This window comes from Dendrobates tinctorius, unplaced genomic scaffold, assembly GCF_039654945.1.
Source record: "Dendrobates tinctorius isolate UK_male_01 unplaced genomic scaffold, ASM3965494v1 ptg000020l, whole genome shotgun sequence".
NCBI classification, from domain to species: Eukaryota; Metazoa; Chordata; class Amphibia; order Anura; family Dendrobatidae; genus Dendrobates; species Dendrobates tinctorius.
In genome coordinates this window covers 25660538-25682120 of record NW_027361688.1, presented here as the reverse complement: position 1 = coordinate 25682120, position 21583 = coordinate 25660538, and the positions used below count along the sequence as shown (strand labels likewise).

General features: G+C 46.4%; 1 long non-coding RNA gene across 1 annotated transcript; it reads left to right on the top strand.

The window, feature by feature from the left end:
• The first annotated feature begins 81 nt into the window (after positions 1 to 81).
• Positions 82 to 21204, top strand: LOC141083162 (uncharacterized). Its single transcript, XR_012230656.1, has 4 exons — positions 82 to 103; positions 3374 to 3465; positions 9758 to 9892; positions 20487 to 21204. It is a non-coding gene; the product is annotated as an uncharacterized lncRNA (long non-coding RNA).
• The last annotated feature ends 379 nt before the right edge of the window (positions 21205 to 21583 follow it).

The following is a 21583-nucleotide window of genomic DNA, read 5'->3' as shown; positions in this document are numbered from 1 at the left end:
TGTGCGCACAGGACCTGTAATGAGGTCACAGGAGGGGAGGAGTCAGGGGTCACATGATCAGGGGCCTCTGTGACTGCAGGACTCTGCTGTGCTGGCTGTCATGGTGCTGTATGAGGGGAAGTTTATGTGTGGGGTCAGGAGGGGTTTACAGGGTGTATGTAGTAGAGCTGTGTGTGTATGAGGTGTACAGAGCTGAGCCGTGTATGTACGAGGTGTACGGAGCGGAGCCGTGTGTGTACGAGGTGTACGGAGCGGAGCCGTGTGTGTACGAGGTCTACAGAGCGGAGCCGTGTGTGTACGAGGTCTACAGAGCGGAGCCGTGTATGTATGAGGTGTACGGAGCGGAGCCGTGTGTGTATGAGGTGTACGGAGCGGAGCCGTGTGTGTATGAGGTGTACGGAGCGGAGCCGTGTGTGTACGAGGTGTACGGAGCGGAGCCGTGTGTGTATGAGTGTACGGAGCGGAGCCGTGTATGTACGAGGTGTACGGAGCGGAGCCGTGTGTACGAGGTGCACGGAGTGGAGCCGTGTGTGTACGAGGTGTACGGAGCGGAGCCGTGTATGTACGAGGTGTACGGAGCGGAGCCGTGTGTGTACGAGGTGTACGGAGCGGAGCCGTGTGTACGGGGTGTACGGAGCGGAGCCGTGTGTACGGGGTGTACGGAGCGGAGCCGCGTGTGTACGAGGTGTACGGAGCGGAGCCGTGTATGTACGAGGTGTACGGAGCGGAGCCGTGTGTGTACGAGGTGTACGGAGCGGAGCCGTGTATGTACGGAGCGGAGCCATGTGTGTACAAAGTTTAAAGAGATAAGGCTAGCATCAGACTAGCGTTTTCGGGCGCAGGGCCTCCGTGCTGCTCCGCTCCCGGCCGCGCCCCCTCCGGTCAGTTCTTCCTACGGTCGCACATCGCTGCATGCGATCTGCACACCCTATCTTTAGCATAGGGTGCGCAGACCGTGCGCTAGGATGATTTTGAGTGCGCTGCGCCCTTTTGACGGTGTGCTGAGCGCGTCAAAATGCAACATGGTGCGTTTCGGCGCACGACGCGCACCATCAAAAGGGCGCAGTGCACTCAAAATCATCCTAGTCCATGGTCTGCGCACCCTATGCTAAAGATAGGGTGTGCAGATCGCATGCAGCGATGTGCGACCCTAGGAGAAGCTGACCGGAGGGGGCACAGCCGGGGCGGAGCTGCACGGAGGCCCTGCGCTGCACCCGAAAACGCTACTCTGAAGCTAGCCTTAGCCGTGTGTATACGGAGCGGAACAGAGCCATGTGTGTACGAGGTTTACGGAGTGGAGCCATGTGTGTACTGAGTGGAGCCGTGTGTGTGAGGTGTACGGAGCGGAGCCGTGTGTATACGAAGCATACAAAGCAGAACCGTGTGTGTATGAGGTGTGCGGAGCTGTGCGTGTACAAGGTGTATGGTGGGGAGCATTCATACCTCTCAACCGGCTCAGCATTGGGGTATCAGGTGCAGTAATAGGGACACTTACAGCAGCAGCGGTTCAGTATTGGGGTATCAGGTGCAGTAATAGGGACACATACGGCAGCAGCGGCTCAGTATAGGGGTATCAGGTGCAGTAATAGGGGCACATACGGCAGCAGCGGCTCAGTATTTGGGTATCAGGTGCAGTAGTAGGGACACATACGGCAGCAGCGGCTCAGCATTGGGGTATCAGGTGCAGTAATAGGGACACATACGGCAGCAGCGGCTCAGTATTGGGGTGTCAGGTGCAGTAATAAGAATACATATGGCAGCAGCGGCTCAGCATTGGGGTATCAGGTGCAGTAATAGGGGCACATACGGCAGCAGCGGCTCAGTATTGGGGTATCAGGTGCAGTAGTAGGGACACATACGGCAGCAGCGGCTCAGCATTGGGGTATCAGGTGCAGTAATAGGGACACATACAGCAGCAGCGGCTCAGCATTGGGGTATTAGGTGCAGTAATAGGGACACATACAGCAGCAGCGGCTCAGTTTTAGGGTATCAGGTGCAGTAATAGGGGCACATACGGCAGCAACTGCTCAATATTGGGGTGTCAGTTGCAGTAATAAGAATACATATGGCAGCAGCGGCTCAGCATTGGGGTATCAGGTGCAGTAATAGGGACACAGCAGCAGCGGCTCAGTATTGGGGTATCAGGTGCAGTAATAGGGACACATTCGGCAGCAGCCGCTCAGCATTGGGGTGTCAGGTGCAGTAATAGGGACACATACAGCAGCAGCGGCTCAACATTGGGGTATCAGGTGCAGTAATAGGGACACATACAGCAGCAGCGGCTCAGGATTGGGGTATCAGGTGCAGTAATAGGGACACATTCGGCAGCAGCCGCTCAGCATTGGGGTGTCAGTTGCAGTAATAGGGACACATACGGCAGCAGCAGCTCAGCATTGGGGTGTCAGTTGCAGTAATAGGGACACATACGGCAGCAGCGGCTCAATATTTGGGTGTCAGGTGCAGTAATAGGGACACATACAGCAGCAGCGGTTCAGTATTGGGGTATCAGGTGCAGTAATAGGGACACATATGGCAGCGGCTCAGTATTGGGGTATCAGGTGCAGTAATAGGGATGCATACAGCAGCAGCGGCTCAGTATTGGGGTATCAGGTGCAGTAATAGGGACACATTCGGCAGCAGCCGCTCAGCATTGGGGTGTCAGGTGCAGTAATAGGGAGACATACAGCAGCAGCGGCTCAGCATTGGGGTATCAGGTGCAGTAATAGGGACACATACAGCAGCAGCGGCTCAGTATTGGGGTATCAGGTGCAGTAATAGGGACACATACAGCAGCAGCGGCTCAGTATTGGGGTATCAGGTGCAGTAATAGGGACACATATGGCAGCAGCGGCTCAGCATTGGGGTATCAGGTGCAGTAATAGGGACACATGGCAGCAGCGGCTCAGCATTGGGGTATCAGGTGCAGTAATAGGGACACATAGGGTAGCAGCGGTTCCGCATTGGGGTATCAGGTACAGTAATAGGGACACATACAGCAGCAGCGGCTCAGCATTGGGGTATCAGGTGCAGTAATAGGGACACATACAGCAGCAGTGGCTCAGTATTGGGGTATCAGGTGCAGTAATAGGGACACATATGGTAGCAGCGGTTCCGCATTGGGGTATCAGGTACAGTAATAGGGACACATATGGCAGCAGCGGCTCAGCATTGGGGTATCAGGTGCAGTAATAGGGACACATATGGCAGCAGCGGCTCAGCATTGGGGTATCAGGTGCAGTAATAGGGACACATACGGCAGCAGCGGCTCAGCATTGGGGTATCAGCAGGATGAGGGGTTTGTGCAGGTTGGGGATACATGGTGATGGAGCTGGAATATGAGAAGTGAAACGTGTCTTTGTTGTTTTCTCTGTAGCAGAGTCGTAGCTGGAGACGTTGTCATTGTCGGTCTGGGCCAGATAGAAAAGACGTGAAAAGTGAAGGATTCCATCAGAAAGAACGTCAGCGGTAAGACACCAACTATACCTGTGCAGTAATCACTTTTATGTTGTGTAGGACTGGTATTTACCTCTGACCATATGGCGGTAATATCCATGTTGGTCTTTATATAGGGATTATTTTCAGTAACAGCGCAGTCATCTCCTACATCCACTATTAGGGGGCGTCACCGAGTTGTAATCAAAGTTTCCTGGTTAGGGGCCCACTCTGGAGTTTCGCCCCCACCTGAACCGAAACCCTAGCTACACCTCTGGGCCTCGTTCAGACGTCCGAGTATGGACCGCTGTGTCCGAGTCTCCCGAGCTGAACTGGATATACAAGGCTGTTTCGAGGCACGAGACGCACGGCCGGCCGTACTCGGACCACGTTTCGCGGACGTCTGAATGAGGCCTAAAAGTCGCTCCGTTAGGCCATGTTCACACGTTGAGTGTTTGGTTACTTTTTTACCTCAGTATGTGTAAGCCAAAATCAGCAGTGGAACAATCAGAGGAAAAGTATAATAGAAACATGTCACCACTTCTGGATTTTTTTTTTACCCATTATTGGTTTTGGCTCACAAATACTGAGGTTAAAAATCTCACCAAATACTGAACGTGTGAACATGGCCTTAGAGTATGGTCTCACTGAGGTGTTTTGAGTTTTTGTGAAGCAAAAACTGTCCAAATTCTCCAAAATAAAAATAAAAAACTACCAAGTTTCATCAGCCAAAACACTCAGCATGAACGCGTGGTTAAACACCGTAAAAACAAGCTTTAGGCCTCATTCACACTTCCGATTTATGCGTACGAGTGCTATCTGTGGTTTAGCATTCGTACCTATGATTTTCTATGGGGCTGGGGCACACGTCCATTTTTTTTCTGAGCTGTCGGCAGAAAATATCAGAGACATGTCCAATTTTTTGATCCGAGGGTAGGATGAAAATCGGCAATGCAAGTCAATGGGTCCGGTAAAAATCGGACCGCAGACGGATATTATTAAAGCGCGGTCTGTTTTCACGAACTGTCAGAATGGAGACGGGAATTTTTTTCTTTTTTTAATTTCTCCATGTAGGAGACAATCGGATTGCTCTAATTAAACTCTGATTGGAATAATTGGTCCGGTTTTCTCATAAATGGAAAAACCAGATGTGTGAATGAGGCGTTATCCCCTTCGTAACTAATGACATATAGGGGGTTTTTTTTGCAAACTTTGGATTTTTTTCCCCCAGTTAACTAAAAAAGAACCCATGCATGTTTGGTATCTGATAATTCGTAATGACCTGGAGAATCATAATGGCAGGTCAGTTTTAGCATTTAGTGAATTTGGTAAAAAAAAAAAAAAAAAAACAAGCAGAAAATGCAACTGTGGAATTGCAATTTTTTGCTTGCAGTCTAAATTTCCTATCACTGTCTTTGGTGTGTGGGAGGCAGGGGCACACCTACCATGAGGCAGGTTGAGCACTTTGCCTCAGGCGGCGGTGAAGATAGGGGGGCAGATTCTGCTGGTGTAGTAACTGAACTTGCGTCGGAGTCGCAGGTTCAGTTACTACTCTATTGCTTTGCGGCCCGGGCTATTCCTGCCTGGAGCTACTTCCCCCGCACTGCACTGATAAGCTGCCATGTCCTCATGCACCCATCCTCGCCCTCCCAGAGAGACCCACCTCAACCTGCAGAGCTGCACACCACATATATTGCTGTTCTGTGCGCACAGGACCTTTGGATAAGGTAACAGGAGGGAAGGAGTCAGGGGTCACATGATCAGGGGCCTCAGTGACTGCAGGACTCTGCTGTGCTGGCTGTCATGGTACTGGATGAGGGGAAGTTTATGTGTGGGGTCAGGAGGGGTTTACAAGGTGGATGTAGCAGAGCCATGTGTGTACAAGGTGTACAGAGCAGAGCCGTGTGTGTACAAGGTGTACGGAGCAGAACCGTGTGTGTACGAGATGTACGGAGTGTAGCCGCGTGTGTACGGGGTGTGCAGAGCGGAGCCGCATGTGTACAAGGTGTACGGAATGGAGCAGTGTGTGTGTACGAAGTGTACGGAACAGAGCCCTGTGTGTACGAAGCCGTGTGTGTGATTGGGATGTACAGAGCGGAGCCGCATGTCTACGGGGTGTACGAAACGGAGCCCTGTGTGTACGAAGTGTACGGAGCTGAGCCGTGTGTGTACGGAGCCGCGTGTGTATGGAGCAGAGCCGCGTGTGTACGAGGTGTACAGAGCGGAGCCATGTCTGTGCGAAGCACACAAAGCTGAGTCGTTAGTGTATGAGGTGTACGGAGCGGAGCCCTGTGTGTGCGAGGCGTACGAAGCAGAGCCCGCATGTGTACGAGGTGTACAGAGCGGAGCAGCGTGTGAATGAGGTGTATGGAGCGGAGCCGCATGTGTACAAGGTTTATGGAGTGGAGCCATGTGTGTACGAGGTTTGCGGAGAGTGGCCACGTGTGTACAAGGTGTACGGAGCAGAGCCGCATGTGTATGAGGTTTACGGAGTGGAGCCATGTGTGTACTGAGTGGAGCCGTGTGTGTGCGAGGTATACGGAGTGTGTGTACGAGGCATACAAAGCGGAACCGTGTGTGTATGAGGTGTGCGGAGCCGTGCGTGTAAGAGGTGTATGGTGGTGAGTATTCATACCTCCCAACCGCCCTGGACACGGGGGCAGAATAGAGATACGGGGGATAGATTGGCAATGCATAGGGCAGGATTGGAGACAGATGGGGCATGATTGGAGACAGATGGGGCATGATTGCAGGGGGTATGATTGGAGACGCAGGGGGCAGAATTGGAGATGCAGGGGGCAGGATCATGGGGCAGGATGGAGACAGATGGGGCACGATCATGGGGCAGGATTGGAGATAGATGGGGCAGGATCATGGGGCAGGATTGGAGACAGATGGGGCAGGATCGTGGGACAGATGGGGCAGGATGGGACATCACATGGGGGCAGAATGAATACTCATGATGGCAGGATAGGAGAACATATGGCTGGAGCCAGGAATTTGACACACGGGGGCAAGGATGGGGGATATTATTACCATAAGGGCTAATTAAGGGATTATCTGTGTAGCAAGGTGGATATTAAAACTTAACCTTTATTAGGTAAAATTGTAAAAAGCCAAATTAGTCAAACAACTAAAAACATAGGGGTACCACAGTAGAGGAAGTGCCCTATAACCAACGAACAGAAAAGGTGGGGTTGTTAAAAAGGTACTACTGGCCTCTCAGATCCCGAAATTCCTAGGGACAGCTCTGCCTGTGTGCTCACCAGTAATGTTTGCTCCCAGGAAGGTGCTGAGCCGGGACAAAGCAGGAGGAATCTCCATTGTTCTTACAGCATTTGTTACACTATTACTAAGCACTAATTTATAAGATTTATCACCAGTTTTATTCACAAGTAATTTGTGTCACCCCAAATCCTACTCCCTGGGTGCTGCTGATATATCCAGGTTGTCTGCCCCCTGTGCCATGGTCCTAAATGCAGAAACACTGCGTTTTTCCACATTTTGTCTTTAATATATATATATATTTTGTTGTTAACAATCTGCTCCGATTATTGGGTTATTGCTGTATTTTTTAGATTTTCCCAGTGTATGTATTTAGGTGTAGATTTAATGCTGGGATTCTGCACTCTAAGCACCACTTTTTTTTTTTTTTTTTTTTTGGGGGGGGGTTGCCCTGTAGCGGTGCTTCTAACCTAAGGTCCCTGCCCTGCTCCTATACTCCCTGCAGCTGTCTTCACCTTTTATCAGCACCATTTTGTGACCGCAACTTCTGTCTGCGGGAAGTCAGAAGTAACAGAAACACGCGATCAGGCCACGTTCACACGTTCAGTATTTTACATCAGTATTTGTAAGGCAAAAAGAGGAATGGAACAATCAGAGGAAAAGTATAATAGAAACACGTCACCACTTCTGGATTTATCACCCACTCCTGGTTTGGCCTTAAAAAATACTGATGTGAAATACTGACCAAATACTGAACGTGTGAATGTGGCTTTAAGCTGGTTTCACACATCCTGAGATTTCCGGTACTGGAGATATCCATGTCCATGTGTGTAATACGTGTGGCAACTGTGTGCCATCCGTGTGCCGCATCAGTACCGCACGGACGGCCGCCGGGGAAGAAGCGCTACAGTAAACACTGTTTCCCCGCCAGGAAAGCACCTATAATAAAAATAAAGCAAGTTGATCACTTCGCCTCAGGCGACATTGAGTCCCTGAAGACAAGTGTAAAGATCGATGTTTCAAATATATTCCTACTGTATTTAAAAGTGTATGTATTTTACATGTGCGGCAGGTTAGGCTAGTAGAGAGTAAACCAGATTTATTTATACTGATTTTACTACGGGGGAAGGGTGTGCCATTTTGCAGTTCGCCTCAGGCAGCAGAGAGGCTAGGTTCACCCCTGAGTGTGCCGCATCAGTACCACACGGACGGCTGCCGGGGAAGTAGCGCTACTGTAAGCGCTGTTCCCCAGAGGCAGGCGCTGATCGCGGCAGAGCAGGGGAGAATAATGACAGCCGCGTTCAGCACCTGCCGCCGGGGAACAGCGCTTACAGTAGCGCTACTTCCCGGGCGGCCGTCTGTGCACACGGAGGACATCAATGTGTGTTCTCCGTGTGCACGTTTGCGGGCCATTTTGCGGCCCGTGCGTCCGGGAGAAAACGGACATGTCACCGTGTTTTGCCCACAGATACACGGTCCATGGAAACACACTGACATGTGCATAGACCCATTCATTTGAATGGGTCTACGTGTGTCAGTGTCTCCGGTACGTGAGAAAAACTCTCTCCACACGTACCGGAGACACAACGACGTGTGAAACCAGCCTTATAGTTCTATGTCATCAGCAAAGACACCATGATAAACACGTATATGATGCAGGTTATGATGTTTAGTGGATATAAAGTTGTCAATTAGTAGGAAAAATGTACAGCATGTTATACAGTACACCAATAGATGCCAAAAATGACCGGAGTCGGGCCTATGGACAGCTTTGTTGTGTGCACCCGGAGCCTTCCTGTGCATATATTTAAGGCTGTGTACCCTCCATGAGTTATTGACGCTGCATATTTTTGCAGTGCCAAAAACTCAGCCGCTTATAGTCCAAGTGCTGGGCTGTGCTTATGCCATTCGTTGCGGGGATGCAGCGGCACAAAGGACATGGACTCAGTGGTTTTAAAAAAAAAAAAACAGGTTATTATTTATTCAACTATTCACACCATTAACAAGACAAATCAAAATAGGAGGAAATGACAATTTTTGCTTTTATAACAGTTCTGACTGTATGGCATTATCACTACGCTCTCTCGGTTCTGGGACTGCCCCTATTCCTGGCCCTGGACTCCTAAGCACCATCTTGGAAAAACAAACCCAGCGCTATTGCACTGAAAAGTGTGACGCCAGTATCCTATTCATCGACTTACTGTCCCTGAATGACCCTTAGCCATTTAGCCACTGGCTCTTCGACACACTGAACTTGGGCTACTCAGTGAGCTTGGTTGGCCACCTGCCAGCCATCTCACTGTGGGTTATGCACTCATTACCCTACGAGGCTGAAACGGTGACAATTACACTATACATGGCTATCCGGATGAATGGGCATTAATGTGTGGTCATAAGAATACAGTAATCTGTCACCTGACAGTGTCCTCGTTGAAACCATAAGGTTTCCATGAACCCGCTCTAATTCCTAATGACAGTCTGCACACCAGGGTCCCAGCGGGAGTTCACTAACGTCCCGCGTCTCTAGTGCATCCGGCTTTTTGAAGTTCCTCTTTCAACAAATCTCTTGTGTTTTTGTATATACAGTATATTTAGGTGTGAGATATAACATGTGCATTTGACTGTATAGTGTATATATGGTGTATGCACATTATGTGTAATGTATAGCTTTATTACAGTAGCTCTTATGCTCCCTCTAGTGGTGGCAGCAGGTAGTCATCATGTAATCTTTTATATCACTGTATACAGCATATAGCAAAAAACAGATCTCTACATCAGATAAAACGAGCGCCGATTACTATTAGTACCTGAATGATATATATATATATATATATATATATATACACACACTGTATAATGTATATACATTTGGTCATTAATGATCTACTGATATTTTGTGGGTAGGTGTTTAATCGAGAGTTACCTCTCTATATATATTTATTCCAAATTATAAAACATATTACAATATTTTCAATGCAGTGAAAATAATGAATTGCTGTAGGCGATATTGCTGGGCTCATTCTGGGCTTCTATTATCTCTTATGACATCATCGCATTCTCTTTATGACATCATCGCCTTCTCCCTTATTCCGTCTGCCAGACACACCAGTTGCAGTCTATCACTGGAGCAGAGCAGTCCTCACACTGGCAGATTTCCGTCCTAACCTTTGGTGCCAAACAAGACCAGCATTTTCCTTAGGCAACAGATGGAAGATTGGGATTTCCTAAGTGACGGGTAAGTACCAGTGACCCGTTTCTGTATTCCTCCCCTCCTTTGTCTTCCCTGTGGTATAACTTTATAACTTTCTAGGACCCCCTTACAATATCTGCAGTACTGCAGGGTATAAGGATTGGGGCAGATGTCACCCCTCGCCCGGGATCATATCTGCTTACTGTGCGGACTGTGGGAGAAATGATAAAAGCACTATCCCATATTACTGCCGCCATCCTGGGGACACATTCACACACACAGATTATGGCCTGGATTTGGGTTTTGGAATTTATAACCCAAAACCAGGAGTTTCTGCAAAACACAACAGAGGTGCTGATCACTCCAAAATACGTTTTATCTGTTTAGGTTTCACTCCTGGTTTTGGCTTAAAAAATACTGATGTGATCTATAGTGTACAAAATGTGACATATCTGTGTAGTGTAGATGTGCTGTCTATTTACACAGTGTGAGTATAGTTATATATAATGTGTGTAGTTTATAATAGGTGTATGTGAATATAGTGCAGTGTGTGATGTGTCATATGGATATGCAGTCTGTGCACTATATTTATATACCACATTATAGATATACAGGGCCGTATTTAGAGTTCGTGCTGCTCCCCCCCCATCGGTGAGTATGACTAATGCATACATTGTTGGCAGTGACTTAGGCTACTTTTACATCAGCGATTTTTGCCATTCGCGGCAGATCCTGCAGTTTTCCGCATCTGCCACGTAACGGATCACTTACGGCAACACTGCATTCGGCCTCATTCATTCCCTATGGGACTTGCGGACATGTGCGGCACTTGCGGTTTTGCCGCGATCCCGCAAATGCGGTACTTGCAGCAATGGAAAAAAATGCTGCTAGCGATGTTTTTTTTGTCTCACCACAAGTGCAGCACATGTCAGCAAATAAACATCACTACCTGTCCCTGCACTTTGCTAGCTCATCCCTAACCTTCCCTCTCTGACCTAAAACTACACTATAAAGCTTTAGAAAAACAATCAACTTACATATTCCTATGATATGAGGGCTCCAGGCTACGGCGTAGACTGGGATGGGCAGTCTCTGGGTCGCCATTCTCTCCCCCTTGCCGCTCTTATCACGCCCACTGGGCGTCATCATTCCTTCTCTTCTCGCCCCCTATGTTAAAATTCCCGCCTTCTCCTCATAGTATGACACGCAGCCGGTCGTCAATTCCGGTCCGGTGCATTGTGGGGGCTTATCAGATGTATGGGCCAGCTTCAATATGAGTACTGCGCCCGGACCCAGACCGTACAGCCCATACACCCACAGGGGTATGTTAGGGGCAGCTGGAGAATCCTGCACCTTTGGGTTCACAGACTCCAGAGACACCAGCAGCTTTAAAAATGTTTGCTGTTTCTAATGGTATTTTAACAGCAGCTCTCTTAATCTGATGAATTTGTATGGCATGATTGAGAACAGCTAGGAGAGTCTCCCTTATTATTAAAACATAACTTTTAATACAACACTAAAATCATGGACAAAAAAGACACAAAGAAAACCACGTGTATAAAGTGCTCGTGCATACCAGTGCTCAAGTTAAAAAATGGTTTGGTCTCACCATTATAGTAGACGTATTTTCATAGAGGGTCCATTTTTTCATGAGATGGGATGGGATAGGACAGAAATAATTTTCTCTGACTCCCTGTCGTGCCCCTGTATAGCGCCTGTCCTTACAAGGACAGGCCTCAAGTGTGCCCTGCTATGGATAACCCACCATCCAGATAGATTGCAACTTCCCTACCCGTTTCCTCCCGTTTCTGGGGATCTACCCAAATTAATTCTGTGGTAGAATTATTATTGTATATCCGTCTTCATTATAGGGCCCTGCAGTGGCAGAAGGTCCCTAGAGCCAATGTGGCTGTCTGTGCCTCCGCCTATGTGTGGGCCATTGGTATGCCCAGGAGCTATACAGGGGCGCAACGGGGAGTCAGGGAAAATTATTCCTGTCCTATCTGTCCCCTTCTCATGAAAAAGTGGACCCGCTATGAAAATATGTTGTATTAAAAGTTATGTTTTAATAATAACGGAGACTCCCCTAGCTATACTCAGTCTGTGACCCCGGGAGTACTGTCATAGTGATATTACCTAGGCACTATAGCTGAGTGTGTGAATTTGTATGGCAGAAACCTTCATTATGAACCCATCTGTGCTGTGTACTAGCCACAAATCACTTCACGGTACAATGATCACACTTATGTTTTTCACAAAGATGTGATTTTTTTTTTTTTTGCAAATCCCATCTTTGCAGTCACACGCCCAGCACTGGCGCAGGAGAATCCTCACCGCGAGACGTTAGGGTATGTGCACACGTTGCGGATTCCTGTGCGGATTTTTCCGTGCGGAATCTGCAGAATCCGCAGGTAAAATGACCTGCGTTTTACCTGCGGATTCACTGCGGAATTACTGCAGATTTTCTGCGGATTTCAGCTGCGTCTTTACACCTGCGGATTCCTAGAATGGAATAGGTGTAAAAACGCTGAGGAATCCGGACAAAGAATTGACATGCTGCGGAAAATAAACCGCTGCGTTTCCGCCTGGAATTTTCCGCAGCATGTGCACAGCGATTGTTGTTTTCCATAGGATAACATGGTAGTGCACACCGCATGGAAAACAGCTGCGGATCCGCAGGGCCAAATCCGCTGAGGATTCACACACAAATCCGCAACGTGTGCACAGAACCTGAGATCAGAGGCTCAAAGTCATTTAACCCCTGAAAAACAGCACTTAACCAAATCAAAATCGCCCGTCTGCCCACTTTGATGCCAGTTCTGATACCCATAACACATATAGGACAGGATAAAGGGACCTGAATTTGATGTTGGGCATCATGATCTATGTGTATGCGGTGTGAGATCAGTGGCCCAAATTTATTTAACCCTTTCATTGATGCTGAACCTCATAGGCAATGTTACCAGGAACAGATTATTCAGGGGATGACTGACTTAAGAAGGACATAACAAAAAAAAAAAAAAACTTGCCTTACTCAGGTGCCGGCCCCCGCAATCGTGCCGCCCAAGGCACGTGCCCGCGAGTGCCTAGTGGCAAATACGACCCTGTATATACACCGCGTGCAGAATTATTAGGCAAGTTGTATTTGAGAGGATTCTTTTTATTATTGAATAACAACTATGTTCTCAATCAACCCAAAAGACTTATAGATACCAAAGCTTAATATTTTTGGAAGTTGGAGTGGAGTTTTTTTTTAGATTTGGCTATCTTAGGAGGATATCTGTTTGTGCAGGTAACTATTACTGTGCAGAATTATTAGGCAACTTAATAAAAACCAAATATATACCCATCTCACTTGTTTATTTTCACCAGGTAAACCAATAGAGCAACACAAAATTTAGAAATAAACATTTGTGACATTCAAAAACAAAACGAAAAAATCAGTGACCAATATAGCCACCTTTCTTTACGATGACACTCACCTTCCTTCCATCCATAGATTCTGTCAGTGCTTGATCTGTTTACGATCAGCATTGCGTGCCGCAGCCACCACAGCCTCCCAGACACTGTTCGGAGAGGTGTACTGTTTTCCCTCCCTGTAGATCTCACATTTTATGAGGGATCACAGGTTCTCTATGGGGTTCAGATCAGGTGAACAAGGGGGCCATGTCATTATTTTTTCTTCTTTTAGACCTTTACTGGCCAGCCACGCTGTGGAGTATTTGGATTCATGTGATGGAGCATTAATTGTCCTGCATGAAAATCATGTTTTTCTTGAACGATACCGACTTCTTCCTGTACCACTGCTTGAAGAAGGTGTCTTCCAGAAACTGGCAGTAGGTCTGGGAGTTGAGCTTCACTCCATCCTCAACCCGAAAAGGTCCCACAAGTTCATCTTTGATGATACCAGCCCATACCAGTACCCCACCTCCACCTTGCTGGCGTCTGAGTCGGAGTGGAGCTCTCTGCCCTTTACTGATCCAGCCTCGGGCCCATCCATCTGGCCAATCAAGAGTCGCTCTCATTTCATCAGTCCATAAAACCTTAGAAAAATCAGTCTTAAAATATTTCTTGGCCCAGTCTTGACATTTTATCTTATGTTTCTTGTTGAAAGGTGGTCATTTTCCAGCCTTCCTTACCTTGGCCATGCCCCTGAGTATGGCACACCTTAAGATTTTTGATACTCCAGTAATGTTGCCGCTCTGAAATATGGCAAAACAGGTGGCAAATGGCATCTTGGCAGCTTCACACTTGATTTTCCTCAATTCATGGGCAGTTATTTTGCGCCTTTTTTTATCAACACGCTTCTTGCGACCCTGTTGGATATTTGCCATGAAACGCTTGATTGTTCGGTGATCACGCATCAAAAGTTTGGCAATTTCAAGACTGCTGCATCCCTCTGCAAGACATCTCACAATTTTTGACTTTTCAGAGTCCTTCAAATCTCTCTTCTGACCCATTTTGCCAAAGGAAAGGAAGGAAGTTGCCTAATAATTAAGCACACTTTATATAGGGTGTTGATGTCATTAGACCACACCCCTCCTCACTACAGAGATGCAAATCACCTGATTTGCATAATTGGTCATTGGCTTTCAAGCCTATACAGCTTGGAGTAGGACAACATGTGTAAAAAGGATGATGTGATCAAAATACTCATTTGCCTAATAATTCTGCACCCAGTGTATATATAGCATGTATGTGTATTGTGTGTTTTTGAAACATATTTGGAACATGTATTTATATACACATGTACTATATATGGTAGATTTATGTATCTACAATATATATAGGTGCTGTGTATAACAATACCAATGTATGTGCATTTGTCTGTATATTGTATATATGGTGCATGCACATTATGAGTAATGTTTAGCTTTATTCAAGTGGCTCTTATGCTCCCTCTCGTTTTGGCAGCAGGTAGTCATCATGTAATCTGTTATATCACTGTATACAGCACATAGCAAAATCAGATCTCTACATCAGATAAAATGAGCGCTGATTACCATTAGTACCAGAATGATACTAGCTGAAGAGCCCGGCGCTGCCCAGGCATAGTAACTAACTGTGGTTAGTTATAGTAAATTATAATTATCCTCCATCCATTATGTAGATAGGGGCAAAATTGTTTGGTGAATTGGAACGCGCAGGGTTAAAATTTCGCCTCACAACATAGCCTAGGACACTCTCGGGGTCCAGACGTGTGACTGTGCCAAATTTTGTGGCTGTAGCTGCGACGGTGCGGATGCCAATCCCGGACATACACACACACACACACATACACACACACATACATACATACATACATACATGCACACACTTGAGCTTTATATATTAGATATACCATATAATGTATATACATTTTGTCATCTATTATATAAAGCTCAAGGGTGTGTATGTATGTATGTATGTATGTGTGTATGTCTGGGATTGGCATCCGCACCGTCGCAGCTACAGCCACAAAATTTGGCACAGTCACATGTCTGGACCCCGAGAGCGTCCTAGGCTATGTTGTGAGGCGAAGTTTTAACCCTGCGCGTTCCAATTCACCAAACAATTTTGCCCCTATCTACATAATGGGGAAAAAGTGTGTGTGTATCAAGCCCCGCCCCTCATTATGATGTCATAATGGTTGACTATGGGATGGAGGATGTGTGATGGGTATATGGGCACTGGACTATGGGATGGAGGATATGTATGACGGGTATATGGGCACGGGACTATGGGATGGAGGATGTGTGATGGGTATATGGGAACTGGACTATGGGATGGAGGATATGTATGACAGGTATATGGGCACGGGACTATGGGATGGAGGATATGTATGATGGGTATATGGGTATGGGACTATGGGATGGAGGATGTGTGATGGGTATATGGGCATGGGACTATGGGATGGAGGATGTGTGATGGGTATATGGGCACTCGACTATGGGATGGAGGATATGTATAATCGGTATATGTGCACGGGACTATGGGATGGAGGATATGTATGATGGGTATATGGGCATGGGACTATGAGATGAGGGATGTGTGATGGGTATATGGGCACTCGACTATGGGATGGAGGATGTGTGGTGGGTATATGGGCATGGGACTATGGGATGGAGAATATGTATGATGGGTATATGGGCATGGGACTATGGGATGGAGGATGTGTGATGGGTATATGGGCACTCGACTATGGGATGGAGGATAGGTATGTTGGGTATATGGGCATGGGACTATGGGATGGAGGATAATTATAATTTGTTATAACTATCCACAGTTAGTTACTATGCCCGGGCAGCGCCGGGCTCTTCAGCTAGTTAATGATATAGTGATATTTTTTGGGTAGGAGTTTACTCGAGAGTTACCTCTCTCTATATATTTATTCCAAATTATAAAACATATTACAATATTTTCAATGCAGTCAATGAAATGCTGTAGGCACTATTGCTGGGCTCATCCTTTGCTTCTATTGTCTCTCTTGACATCATCGCATTCTCTTTATGACATCATCGCCTTCTCCCTTATTCCATCCGCCAGTCACACCAGTTGCAGCCGATCACTGGAGCAGAGCAGTCCTCACACCGGCAGATGTCCGGCCTTCCCTTCGGTGCCAAAAAAGACCAGCATTTCCCTTAGGCCTGTTTCACACTTCAGTTTTTTGACGTCAGTCAAAATCCGACAGTTTTAGAAAAAAACGGATCCGACCCTTTTTTGGCGGATCCTCTTTTTTCCTCCATAGACTTGCATTACCGGCGGATTTTGACTGATGGTGGTCCGTCGCCTCCGTTTTTTGATGGATCCGTCTGAATTGTAGCGTCTCCCGGGCGGAGCAGACGGACTATAAAACTTTTTTTTATAGCGACCTCGGTTCCTTTAAATTTCAACCACTTCCCAGCTACAGCGGATCCGTCCAAAAAATGGGTCCGGAGGCATCCGTTTGGACCAAGACGCACACGAATCCGTTTTTAGACACTCTGGCGGATTTTCGCTGACATGAAATGACTGAAGTGTGAAACAGGCCTTAGGCAACAGATGGAAGATTGGGATTTCCTAAGTGACGGGTAAGTACCAGTGACCCGTTTCTGTATTCCTCCCCTCCTTTGTCTTCCCTGTGGTATAACTTTATAACTTTCTAGGACCCCCTTACAATATCCGCAGTACTGCAGGGTATAAGGATTGGGGCAGATGTCACCCCTCGCCCGGGATCATATCTGCTTACTGTGCGGACTGTGGGAGAAATGATAAAAGCACTATCCCATGTTACTGCCGCCATCCTGGGGACACATTCACACACACAGATTATGGCCTGGATTTGGGTTTTGGAATTTATAAGCCAAAACCAGGAGTTTCTGCAAAACACAACAGAGGAGCAGATCACTCCAAAATAAGTTTTATCTGTTTAGGTTTCACTCCTGGTTTTTGCTTAAGAAATACTGATGTGATCTATAGTGTACAAAATGTGTTGGACATATCTGTGTAGTGTAGATGTGCTGTCTATTTACACAGTGTGTGTAGAGTTATATATAATGTGTGTAGTTTATAATAGGTGTATGTGAATATAGTGCAGTGTATTATGTGTCATTTGGATATGCAGTCTGTGCACTATATTTGTATACCACATTATATATATATATATATATATATATATAGCATGTATGTGTATTGTGTGTCTTTGAAACATATTTGGAACATGTATTTATATATACATGTACTATATATGGTAGATTTGTGTATCTACAATATATATAGGTGCCGTGTATAACAATACCAATGTATGTGCATTTGTCTGTATAATGTATACATGGTGTATGCACATTATGTGTAATGTATAGCTTTATTCCAGTGGCTCTTATGTTCCCTCTACTGGTGGCAGCAGGTAGTCATCATGTAATCTTTTACATCACTGTATACAGTATATAGCGTAATCGGATGTCTACATCAGATAAAACGAGTGGTGATTACTATTAGTACCACAATGAGCTATCTATATATATATAAAAGTGTATGTATGTGTGTGTATCACCAACCAATCACAAAGCATCTTTCATTTCACCAGACCTGTTTAAAAGATGCTGAGCTGTGATTGGTTGCTATGAGCAACAGTTTTCCTTGCAACCAATCACTAAGCAAAGAAGCTGAGCTGTGATTGGTTGCTATGAGCAATAGTTTTCTCACTCCATGACAACACCTCAGCAGTCACTGCCATGGTGGGAGAGATCCCTGGGAACGTAAGGTCCCAGCCATTGCCTGCCTCTGGAAAGGAGCAGAGAGCACAGGACAGAAATGAATCCCCCCTCCCTGCCCATATCCCCATCACACACCCTCCATCCCGTAGGCACAGATTCCCTCTTAAATGGATACCCGGTATGCAAGTTGGGATGTGGGATATTAGGTGTAGTAGTCCGATGGCTCTGGCTGACGGGATGATGTGGGATATTAGGGGTAGTAGTCCGATGGCTCTGGCTGACAGGATGATGTGAGTCACGGGGTCCTTCTCTGGTTTCACACAATCAACAGAGCAAGCGAAGAGTGAACAATTCCAAGACCTTTATTCAGGCAAAAATACGAAAAGGTCCATATTCAGTCCACCACACAAAGGATAAGATAGTCCAGAATAAGAATGCAGTCCAGTATCAGGATAAAATGTCCAGGGAAACGAGATTCCAAAACACTCTAGCACCAGAGGATAAAAATGGGTCCTTCTCTCTGAAATGCAGCCTTTTCACCATCTTGTCTCTACCGGAACTGACTTGTCCAGCTGCCGTTCTTCCCCCCACCCCCTTCCTTCCCAGGGGTAGTCAAACAAGTTGCCTCCCAGAGGAGAACAAAAGGCCTTAGGGATTAATGCACTACAGGGGGTCATCAAGAGACAGATACAGTGAGGCTGTAGACTTACAATGTAATAAGAAAAACACTATGAAAATAACTGGAATTGTTAAAAATAGGAATATACAAAAAATGACATCCACATAACATATCACACCATCACAATGTGGGATATTAGGGGTAGTAGTCCGGTGGCTCTGACGGAATGATTTGGGATGTTAGGGGTAGTAATCCGGTGGCTCTGGCTGGTGGGATGATGTTGGATATTAGGGGTAGTAGTCCGATGGCTCTGGCTGATGGGATGATGTGGGATATTAGGGGTAGTATTCCGGTGGCTCTGGCTGAATGGATGATGTTGGATATTAGGGGTAGTAGTCCGATGGCTTTGGTTGATGGGATGTTGTGGAATATTAGGGGTAGTAGTCTGGTGGCTCTGACGGGATGATGTGGAATATTAGGTGTACTAGTCCAGTGGCTCTGGCTGACGGGATGATATGGGATATTAGGGGGTAATAGTCCGGTGGCTGTGACGGGATGATGTGGGAAATTAGTGGTAGTAGTCCGGTGGCTCTGGCTGATGGGATGATGTGGGATATTAGGGGGTAGTAGTCTGGCGGCTGTGACGGGATGATGTGGGATATTAGGGGTAGTCTGGTGGCTCTGGCTGACGGGATGATGTGGGATATTAGGGGTAGTAGTCTGGCGGCTGTGACGGGATGATGTGGGATATTAGTGGTAGTTGTCCGGTGGCTCTGGCTGATAGGATGATGTGGGATATTAGGGGTAGTAGTCCGGTGGCTTTGATGGGATGATGTGGTATATTAGAGGTAGTCTGGTGGCTCTGGCTGACGGGATGATGTGGGATATTAGGGGTAGTAGTCTGGTGGCTATGACGGGATGATGTGGCATATTAGTGGTAGTTGTCCAGTGGCTCTGGCTGACGGGATGATGTGGGATATTATAGTGCACACTCAGCTTTATATATGTAGATATAATCATTATAATTTGTTATAACCCCACAATCCCCACAATTTTAAGCGTGTCCTGAAAACGCATTTATTCAGACTGGCCTATCGCCTCAACACATTAACCTAACCTATCCCTGTGTGGCAGAGCCAAAAGTTTTACCATAACCAGGTTCCCAGCATCATGTTCCCACATGCTTTATGCATCCATTAGCCCTCTGTGTCTGTACTGTTACACACTTAACATTATGGCTGGTCCATACAATCAGGGCAACTGTCGTGTCTCCCTCTTTCCTCATAGACTGTAAGCTTGCGAGCAGGGCCCTCATTCCTCTTGGTATCTGTTATAATCTACTGTATGTGATTATTGTTATGCTGTAATGGCTATTGTCTGTACAAATCCCCTCTGAAATGTAAAGTGCTGCGGAATATGTCGGCGCTATAAAAATAAAATGTATTATTATTATTATTATTATTATTATTATAACTAACTGTAGTTAGTTACTATGCCTGGGCAGCGCCTGACTCTTCAGATAATGTGTATATATATACAGTATATATATACATTTTGTCATTAATGATATAGTGATATTTTGTGGGTAGGAGTTTAATCGAGAGTTACCTCTCTATATATATTTATTCCAAATTATAAAACATATTACAATATTTTCAATGCAGTGAAAATAATGAATTGCTGTAGGCGATATTGCTGGGCTCATTCTGGGCTTCTGTTGTCTCTTATGACATCATCGTCTTTTCTTTATGACATCATCGCCTTCTCTTTATGACACCGTCGCCTTCTCTTTATGACATCATCGCATTCTCTTTATGACATCATCGCCTTCTCCCTTATTACATAGCTCCATCCGCCTGTCGCACCAGTTGCAGCTGATCACTGGAGCAGAGCAGTCCTCACACCGGCAGATGTTCGTCCTTCCCTTCGGTGCCAAACAAGACCAGCATTTTTCCTTAGGCAACAGATAGAAGATTGGGATTTCCTAAGTGACGGGTAAGTACCAGTGACAGCTTTCCGTATTCCTCCCCTCCTTTGTCTTCCCTGTGGTATAACTTTATAACTTTCTAGGACCCCCTTACAATGGCCGCAGTACTGCAGGGTATAAGGATTGGGGCAGATGTCACCCCTCGCCCGGGATCATATCTGTTTACTGTGCGGATTGTGGGAGAAATGATAAAAGCACTATCCCATATTACTGCCGCCATCCTGGATTTAGGTTTTGGAATTTGTAATCCAAAACCAGGAGTTTCTGCAAATACAACAGAGGAGCAGATCACTCCAAAATAGAGACTGAAGCTGCAGAGACTATGGGAGAAAAGATTAATACACTATCCCATATTACTGCGGCCATCCTGAGGGTGCAGGAAAATATTCTTTCCACTGGAATTGGCCTTGCTTGCACACATCAGGACCGCAGCTTCAGCCTTTAGTGACACATTTATCATACCAGGGGATGGGGGAGCGTATGACAAGAGCTGCTGTAGCCCATCCATTTTACAGGGGAGTTGTTCTTTAGAACTTCAATAGTTACACCATAAGGACACACACACACACACACACACAAACACACACACACACACACACACACACGGTTTGGAATTTGCAAGCTAAAATCCAGGAAAGTGTGCAAAACACAACAGAGGTGCAGGTCGCTCCAAAATAGATTGTATCAGTTTACGTTTCACTCCTGGTTTTCACTTAAAATAATGACGTGATCCACATTGTATATGTGATGGATGTATCTGTGTAGTGTAGATGTGCTGTCTATTTTACACACACACACAGTTTTCCTACATACACGCACGCTCACACAAAAATTTCATATACACGCACACGGCTCAACTATATGTCACAGCGAAAAGGTAAAAAAACGGCACCGCTATAACACCTGTTAGTTGCTAAACAGCTGATTGCGCTCTACACGTCGCCCCTGGACCATGA